Source organism: Meles meles, chromosome 7 (genome assembly GCF_922984935.1).
Source record: "Meles meles chromosome 7, mMelMel3.1 paternal haplotype, whole genome shotgun sequence".
Classification (NCBI taxonomy): domain Eukaryota; kingdom Metazoa; phylum Chordata; class Mammalia; order Carnivora; family Mustelidae; genus Meles; species Meles meles.
In genome coordinates this window covers 73,293,467-73,302,794 of record NC_060072.1, presented here as the reverse complement: position 1 = coordinate 73,302,794, position 9,328 = coordinate 73,293,467, and the positions used below count along the sequence as shown (strand labels likewise).

The 9,328-nt window shown below is 41.3% G+C and overlaps 1 pseudogene; it reads right to left on the bottom strand.

The window, feature by feature from the left end:
• Positions 1-1,096: 1,096 nt before the first annotated feature.
• On the bottom strand, positions 1,097-4,252 carry LOC123946364 (annotated as a pseudogene).
• Between the last annotated feature and the right edge of the window lie 5,076 nt (positions 4,253-9,328).

Sequence of the window (9,328 nt, the reverse complement as noted above, 5' to 3'; positions counted from 1 at the left end):
ATGAGAAGATGCTTAGCATCATTAATCCATCAGGTAAATATGAATTAAAACTGATATCAGATTAAAACTGATCTGCAATCAGATATCACTTTATACCTCTTAGGACAGCTAAAATAAAAAAGACAAGAAAAACAAGTGTTGGCAAAGATATGGAGAAAAGGGAACCCTCATTCTCACTATAGGTGAGAATGTCAAATGATGCAGGCATTATGGAAAACAGTATGGATGTTCCTCAGAAAATTTAAAAGAGAACTACCATATGATCCAGTAACACTGCTACTGGATATTTTCTTAAATAATATCTTCAGCCAATGTGGAGCTCAAACTCACCAGCCTGAGGTCAACTGTCATGCTCTACTGACTGAGCCAGCGAGTCAACTCCTTCACTAGTGGATATTTAACCAAAAAAGAGGAAAAAACTTTTTCAAGGTTTTTTTTCTTTTTTAAGAAGATTTTATTCATTTATTTGACAGAGAAAGAGAGCACAAACAGGGGGAGCAGCAAAGGGAGAGGGACAAGCAGTCTCCCCACTGAGCAAGAAACCCTGAATCCCAGGGTCTGAGATCATGACCTGAGCCAAAGATAGATGCTTAACTGAATGAGCCACCCAGGAGCTCCTCAAGTTTCTTTTCATACTAATTTTGTAAAAGCCAGTAAGCAGCTATAGACACAATTAAAAAGCAGAAAGAAGAAGGAGGAGGAGGAGGGGAGGAAGGAGGAGGAGGAGAAGAAAAGGAGAAGAAGAACGGGAACAAGAAGGAGGAGGAGGAGAAGGGAGAGGAGGAAAAAGGGGAGAAGGAGGAAGAGGGGGAGAAGGAGGGGGAGGGGAGAAGGGGGATGGGGAAGAGAAAGAGGAGGAGAAGAAGAGGTAGGAGGAAGAGGAGGAGAAGAAGAAGGAGAAGAGGAAGAAGAAAGAGCAAAGACACAACCTTCACTGTACGATAAATACAGTGCTCTATTAGTGTTCCCCCACCAATATCTCACTGAGGCCCTAGATTTCCAAGTGCTTGAGAATATTTTCCATTATTTTGTAGGGGGACCAGACTGCATTCAGGTGTGATGATGTCAATCCAAATATGTACTTGCAGTGATGAGTTCAAGGTCTATAGTTTGGGGCCTTAAAACTGTGCTGGATCCCATAGCTCAAGTAGATAAAAAACCCAGTCAACATCCAGATACCATACCGGGCCCAGGTGGTAGCTGACATCTGCATCATAAGGCAAACATTCACAAAGATGCTCAGGAGTGGGAGAAGAGGCAGAGCAGGGACCTTAAAGGGAAGGGGAGTGGAGATCTGTGGCTGTCTCCAGATGACCCCAGTGACTCCAGTGGTGAACACCAGAAGCAGCACAACCACTGTGACTGGTATTGGGTCTCCAGAAAGCAGACCTGGTCAGTGGGCCAGCACCAGGCAGAGAAGAGTCAGCAACAGAGCAAGCAGTAAGGAGCAAACACAAGACAACCAAGTCAGAGAGTGGAGTGGGGGTGGGGCTGCCTGGAAAAAATAGTCTCTGTAGAGTCAGCTTCTCTGCTGAAGGTGTGGTCTCCTGCATCTGTGTTTCATTTTCCTCATTCTTCCTCTCAGGCCAATACCTGATGATGAGAACACAAAGAGCTACCAGGGAATAAGGTATCAGTGTGCCAACTGACCTGAGATCCATGAGATCAGCGAATCCAAAGAAGAATGCCATAATTGCTGCAATAATGACAAAGATAATAATGAACATGATGGAGGCGTATGTGGCAGTAAGGATCTTAGAAAACACTGGGGACAGGAGACGATCTTCTGCCATCAAGTGTATCACCCACTGTATTGGGAAAATAAAGCCCCAATAGATGCCTACAAAAATACTACAGAAAATTGCAAAAGATACAATGTAGTAGGCAGGGACCCAGCCAATATGGAGAAGTGCTTCAGGCAAGCTTGCTCCCAGGTCAAAGCTGGTAGTAAGGAACCATGAGTGTAAGTGCAGCAGAGACAGCAAAATACACAAAAAAGCAGATGAGCAGTGAAATTGTAATGCCCCTGGGGATGGAACACTCAGGATTGTGTAATTTTTTGACTTTGGTAACAATAATGCCAAAACCTATAAATGCATAGAAACAGGTAGCTGATCCATGGAGAATCCCCTGAAAGCCAAAAGGCGCAAATCCTCCAGAGCCCAGAGGGCCCAACTGAGAAGTGTTATTGAGTCCAGCCTGTATGTAGTCCTCTTCTGTGAGCTTCCAGTTGTGTAGGTCCCCCTTCATGAAGCCAGAGATGATGACAAAATTGAGAACCAAAATTTTCACCAATGTGAACACTTTGAAAATTCTGAAGAACCAACTATAATTCAGACTTTGAATTTCTGTGAGAAACAACAGAAAGACCACCGCAAAGTAGCCTAGATTGTCTGCAAAGACTTGGGGAACGTGGTGTGAGATACTCTCATGCTGGGAATCAGAAACTCAGTTCCAAATCAAGTTGTCAAAAATTAATGTCCAGGACTGGATCACAACGAATGCATCTGCAACAAGGGAGAGGATGAGATTCCAACCAGAGATGAAAGCCCAGAGTTCACCTACAGTAACATAGCTGTAGAGATACGCTGAGCCAGAATGGGAAACCCGGACACTAAACTCCGCATAGCACAGTCCAACCAACAATGAAGGCAGGCTTGCCACCAAAAAGCAGATCACAGTAGATGGTCCTGCTTGATTACTTGCTACCTCATTAGCCAGTAAGTACACACCAACACCCACTGTGTGGCCTGGGTGTCCCAGGGCCACTAAATCCAAACTGCTCATTCTTCTTCCAAATGGAAACTCAAGCACTTCTTGCTCCAGCAGACATTTGTGTACCAACTTGTGACCAAATCTGCGAAGTGCCTGACGCAGCATTCTAGCTGGAATTGAAGAAGATTCTAAGGATCAGAGAGCTGGAGCAAGCCCAAGGAGCCAAGAGTGTTTGATCTGGATCAGTGAGGCTGAGTTAAGCCAAGCTGGGTTGGGGCTGCTGAGATCTGTTGCTCAGGCTTCAAAGCTGCTGCTTCATATTTCTTCAGTACATGCTATCCTTCCGTAATTCCTAGGGAAACAATAAATATTTACTGAACAATGGTGTTCAACCAATCAGCTGAAACTCCAAAGTCACACATAACTTGTTGCAGCTCAAGTAATATAGAAATGACACCAAAAGACATCATAGAAAAATCAATCCTATTTTCCACCCAGTAAAAGTACCAAATACTCCCAACATTCTGCTTTGTTTTTAACCTTTATTTTTTAGCAGGCTCAATGCCCAGCATGGACCCCAAGCTGGGGCTTGAACTCACAACCCTGTGATCAAGACCTGAGCAAATATGAAGAGTCAGACTCAACCCAGGCACCCCAACATTCTCTTTATACATCACATGACATAATCTCATTTGAGTTCAAAAGTCATGTAGCTTTGTGTACTAATTGGTGTTGGGGCTGATTCCACTTAAAACCTGTTAAACCCCTAGGGCTTGCCTGAGTCTGCTTAGCCAGAGTGACTCCATGTTGCCTAGGTAGCCATTTTGTTGTTTAATAAACACCTCAGCAGTTACTGGTATCGGTTCCAGGGAAGGGTAACCGTTGCTAAAACACACACCTAAAATAAGGGCAGACAGGTAGGAGACATCCAATCAGCCAAAGCCACATATGTAGAGGTCTGTGGTTGTGCCCTATAAAACTAGCCTGTAAGACCAAGGGGTGGTCATTCTCTTTGGAGGTGGCCCTGGCCGGTCAGTCTGACTTCTAATGCTTGGCATAGAATAAAGCTTTGCATAACTTTTACTTTGTCTCAGTCTCGTTCCTTTGATAATGGACCATATCTATTGGGTGGTAAAACACAACAGGGCATGACGGTATTGTCCAATAATTCACAGGCAGGTTGGGTGCAGTGCTTGAGTTATGATACATTAATTCATGGACTAGAGGGCCTTGTTGCAATTACAGACGCATTTTTTTATGTATCACCTGAGTTTAAAATACAAATATTGGTCTCTCAGTCTCAAAACTCGTAGGCCCCCTTTTTCCTCATTCTGCATCATCCATTCAGCAGTACTGATGGCCAAAAATGTACAGTCCACCCCTTCTCTTTACCCACTAGGCCAACAGGGGTGCTGTGAACAGAGAGGATGAGAGAGAAAGGGACAGGGCCTTCATAACCACCTGCAAGAAGGAGAGGAATAGGCTTCTCTGTAAAAAACACTGGAGAAATGAGGGCAGCAGCCAACCCAGGATCCATGACTGAGATGGGAGAGGAGGCAGGAAGGCTATTTTGTGAAATCTGACATTCAGTAAACATCACCAAAGTAACCAAATAAATATTCACTACCTTTTTTATGTCCATAGGTATGACAGTGTGATGGGCAACAAGAAAAGAAACAAGCCACCTAGCTCAGTAGCTCAAAACCAAAACAATTCCTTCTGTCTCCTCCCTCTCTGAGTTCCAGGACAGAAAGTCAACTTACTTCAGCAAACAGTCTCCTCACTGACCATACTGTGTTCTCTGCACACCCTGTGCTATCTGGGTTGTCAGCTGCCAGGGGCCTGGAGAATTTGCCCTGTTCTGTGAGATTGTATTAAACACTCACTTGTGGGCACCTGGGTGGCTCAGTCTGTTGAGCATCACCTTTGGCTCAGGCCCTGAACCAAGGTCCTGGGATCAAGTCCCATGTTGGGCTCCCTGCTCAGTAGGGAGTTTGCTTCTCCCTCTCCCTCTGCTCCTCCTCCCCACTGGCTCTCTAAATAAATAAATATCTTAAGAACAATACACTCAATTTTAACCTCCTATGAATTTTTCACAAGAAGTTATTTTTTAATTTTAATTTTCTTCAATTTCTTTTCAGTGTTCCAGAATTCATTGTTTATGCGCCACACCCAGTACCCTAAGCAATACGTACCCTCTATAATACCCACCACCAGGCTCACCCAACTTACCACCCCTTCTCCCCTCCAAAACCCTGAGATTGTTTCTCAGAGTCCACAGTCTCTCATGGGTCTTCTCCCCCTCCAAATTACCTCAACTCCTTCTCCTCTCCATCTCCCCATGTGTTATTCCTTATGCTCCACAAATAAGTGAAACCATATGATAATTGACTCTCTCTGCTTGACTTATTTCACTCAGCATAATCTCTTCTAGTCCTATCCATATTGATACAAAAGTTGGGTATTCAACCTTTCTGATGGAAGCATAATATTCCATAGTTTATATGGACCATATCTTCCTTATCCATTCACCTGCTGAAGAGCATCTTGGTTCTTTCCACAGTTTGGCGACTGTGGCCGTTGCTGCTATGAACATTGGGATACGGAGGTCCCTTCTTTTCACTACATCTATATCTTTGGGGTAAATACTCAGTAGTGCAATTGCAAGGTCATAAGGTAGCTCTATTTTTAGTTTCTTAAGGAATCTCCACATTGTTTTCCAAAGTGGCTGTACCAACTTGCATTCCCACCAACAGTGTAAGAGGGTTTCCCTTTCTCCACATCCTCTCCAACACTTGTTGTTTACTGTCTTGTTAATTTTGGCCATTCTAACTGGTGTAAGGTGGTATCTCAATGTGATTTTGATTTGCATCTCCCTGATGGCTAATGACGATGAACATTTTTTCATGTGTCTGATAGCCATTTGTATGTATTCATTGGCGAAGTGTCTGTTCATGTCTTCTGCCCAGTTTTTCACATGATTATCTGTTTTGTGTGTGTTGAGTTTGAGGAGTTCTTTATAAATCTTGCATATCAGCCCTTTGTCTGTACTGTCATTTGCAAATATCTTCTCCCATTCCGTGGGTTGCCTCTTTGTTTTGTTGACTGTTTCCTTTGCTGTGCAGAAACTTTTGAGCTTTTGATCTTAACGAAGTCCCAAAAGTTCATTTTCAGTTTTGTTTCCTTTGCCTTTGGAGACATATCTTGAAAGCAGTTGATGTGGCCGAAGTCGAAGAGGTTACTGCCTCTGTCCTCTCTAGGATTCTGATGGATTCCTGCCTCACACTGAAGTCTTTTATCCATTTTGAGTTTATCTTTGTGTATGGTGTAAGAGAATGGTCGAGTTTCATTCTTCTACACATAGCTGTCCAGTTTTCCCAGCACCATTTCTTGAAGAGACTGTCTTTCTTCCACTGGATAATTTTTCCTGCTTTGTCAAAGATTAGTTGACCATAGAGTTGAGGGTCCATATCTGGGCTCTCTACTCTGTTCCACTGGTCTATGTGTCTGTTTTTGTGCCAGTACCATGCTGTCTTGGTGATCATAGCTTTGGAGTAAAGCTTGAAATCAATGTGATGCCCCTAGTTTTGTTTTTCTTTTTCAACATTTCCTTAGCAATTCGGGGTCTCTTCTGATTCCATACAAATTTTAGGATTGTTTGCTCCACCTCTTTGAAAAATGCCAGTGGAATTTTGATCAGAATAGCATTGAAAGTATAGATTGCTCTGGGCAGTATAGACATTTTAACAAGGTTTATTCTTCCAATCCATGATCATGGAGTGGTCGTCCATCTTTTTGTGCCTTTTTCAATTTCCTTCAAGAGTGTTCTGTAGTTCCTTGAGTACAGATCCTTTACCTTTTGGTTAGATTTCAGGTATCTTATGGTTCTTGGTGCTATAGTAAATGGAATCGATTCTCTAATTTCCCTTTCTGTATTTTCATTGTTAGTGTATAAGAAAGCAACTGATTTCTGTACATTGATTTTGTATCCTGCCATATTATTGAACTGCTGAATGATTTCCAGTAGATTGGGGGTGGAATCTTGGGTTTTCCATATAAAGTATCAAGTCATCTGTGAAGAGAGATTGACTTCTTCAGTACCAATTTGAATACCTTTTATTTCTCTTTGTTGTCTGACTACTGTTGCTAGGACTTCTAATACTATGTTGAACAAGAGTGGTGAGAGTGGGCATCTTTGTCGTGTTCCTGATCTCAAAGGGAAGGCTGTCAGCTTTTCTCTATTGAAGATGATATTTACTGTGGGTTTTTCATAGATAGATTTGATGAAGTTGAGGAATGTTTCCTCTATCCATATACTTTGAAGAATTTTAATCAGGAATTGATGCTGTACCTTGTCAAATGTTTTTTTCTGCATCAATTGAGAGGACCATGTGTTTCTTCTCTCTTCTCTTATTGTTTTACCACATCGATTGATTTCTGAATGTTGAAACATGCTTGAAACCCAGAGATAAATCCCACCTTGTCATTGTGGATAATCTTTTTAATGTACTGTTGGATCCTATTGATCTTGTTGAGTATCTTAGCATCCATATTCATCAGGGATATTGGTCTGAAATTCTCCTTTTTGGTGGGGACTTTACCTGGTTTGGGGATCAGGGTAATGCTCGCTTCATAAAAAGAGTCTGGAAGTTTTCCTTCTGCTTCAGTTTTTTGAAACAGCTTCAGGAGAATAGGTATTATTTCTTCTTTGAAAGTTTGGTAGAATTCCCCAGAGAATCCATCAGGTCCTGGGTTCTTGGTTTTCGGAAAGTTTTTGATCACTGCTTCAATCTCATTACTAGGTATTGATCAATTCAGGTTGTCAATTTCTTCCTGATTCAGTTTTGGAAGTTTATAGTTTTCCAGGAATGCATCCATTTCATCTAGGCTGCTAAACTTATTGGCATATAGCTGTTGATAATAATTTCTGATGATTGTTTCTATTTTCTTGGTGTTGGTCGTTATCTCTCCCTTTCATTCATAATTTTATTAATTTGGGTCTTCTCTCTTTTCTTTTGGATTAGTTTGGTCAATGTTTTATCAATCTTATTGATTCTTTCAGAAAACCAGCTTCTATTTCATTGTTGTATTCTACTGTATCTCTAGTTTCTATCTCATTGATCTCTGCTCTAATCATTATTATTTCCCTTCTTTGTGTGTGGGGTTGGCTTAATTTGTTGTTGATTCTCCAGATCTTTAAGGTGTAAAGAGGGCTGCTGTATTCTGGGTTTTTTCCTTTGTTTTTTTGTTGTTGTTGTTGTTGTTGTTGTTTTTGTTTGTTTGTTTTTTGTTTGTTTTTGGTTTTGGTTTTTTTGAGGGAGGCTTGGATGGCTATGTATTTCCCACTTAGGACCATTTTTGCTGTATCCCATTGGTTTTGGACCAAAGTGTCCTCATTTTCATTGGTTTCCATGAATTGTTTTTTTCTTTGATTCCCTGGTTGATCCAAGCATTCTTAAGCAAGGTGGTCTTTAGCTTCCAGATGTTTGAGTTCCTTCTGAACTTTTTCTTGTGGTTAAGTTCCAGTTTCAAAGCATTGTGATCTGAGAATATGCAGTGTATAATCTTAATCTTTTGGTATCAGTTGAGTCCTGATTTGTGACCCAGTAACTGGCCAATTCTGGAGAAAGTTCCATGTGCACTCAAGAAGAATGAGTATTCTGTTGGTTTAGGGTGGAATGTCCTGTATATATTTATGAGGTCCATCTGGTCCAATGTGTCATTCAATGCTCTTGTTTCTTTATTGATTTTCTGCTTGGATGATCTATTACTGAGAGTGGTGTGTTAAGATTCCCTACTATTAATGTATTCATATCAATATGACTCTTTATCTTGATTAACAGTTGTCTTATGTAGTTGGCTGCTCCCATATTGGGGGCATTAATATTTACAGTTGTTAGATCTTCTTGATGGGTAGACCCTTTAAGAATGATGTAGTGTCCTTTTGTATCTCTGACTACAGTCTTTAGTTTAAAATCTAATTTATCTGATAGGAGAATTGCTACCCCAGCTTTCTTTTGAGGCCCATTGGCATGAAAGATGGTTCTCCACCCCTTCACTTTCAGTCTGGATGTATCTTTAGGTTTCAAATGTGTCTCTTGTAAACAGTATATGGATGGGTCCTGTCATTTTATCCAGTCTGTAGCCCTTGCCATTTCTGGGAAGCATTTAGGCCATTCATATTGAGAGTGATTATTGAAAGATTTTATTGACATCATGTTGCCTGTGAAGTCCTTGTTTCTATAGATTGTCTCTGTAAATTTCTGTTCTGTATCATTCTTGGGTTCTTTTTCTTTTATAGAACCCCCCTCCCCTTAGTATTTCTTATAGTGTCAGCTTGGTGGTCACATACTCTTTTAAACCTTGCTGGTCTTGGAAGGTTTTTATCTCTCCATCCATTTTGAATGTCAGCCTTGTTGGATATAGTATTCTTGGCTGCATGTTCTTCTCATTTGGTGCTCTGAATGGCTTGCCAGGTTTCTTTGGACAGGTCTGGCATTATTCTCATGGTCCTTCCTCTGTACCTAAGGGATCTCTTCCCCATAATTGTCCTTGGGACCTCTTGTCTAAAATTATGATTCGTGAATTTCAGAATTAAGTGTCTGGAGGTCTT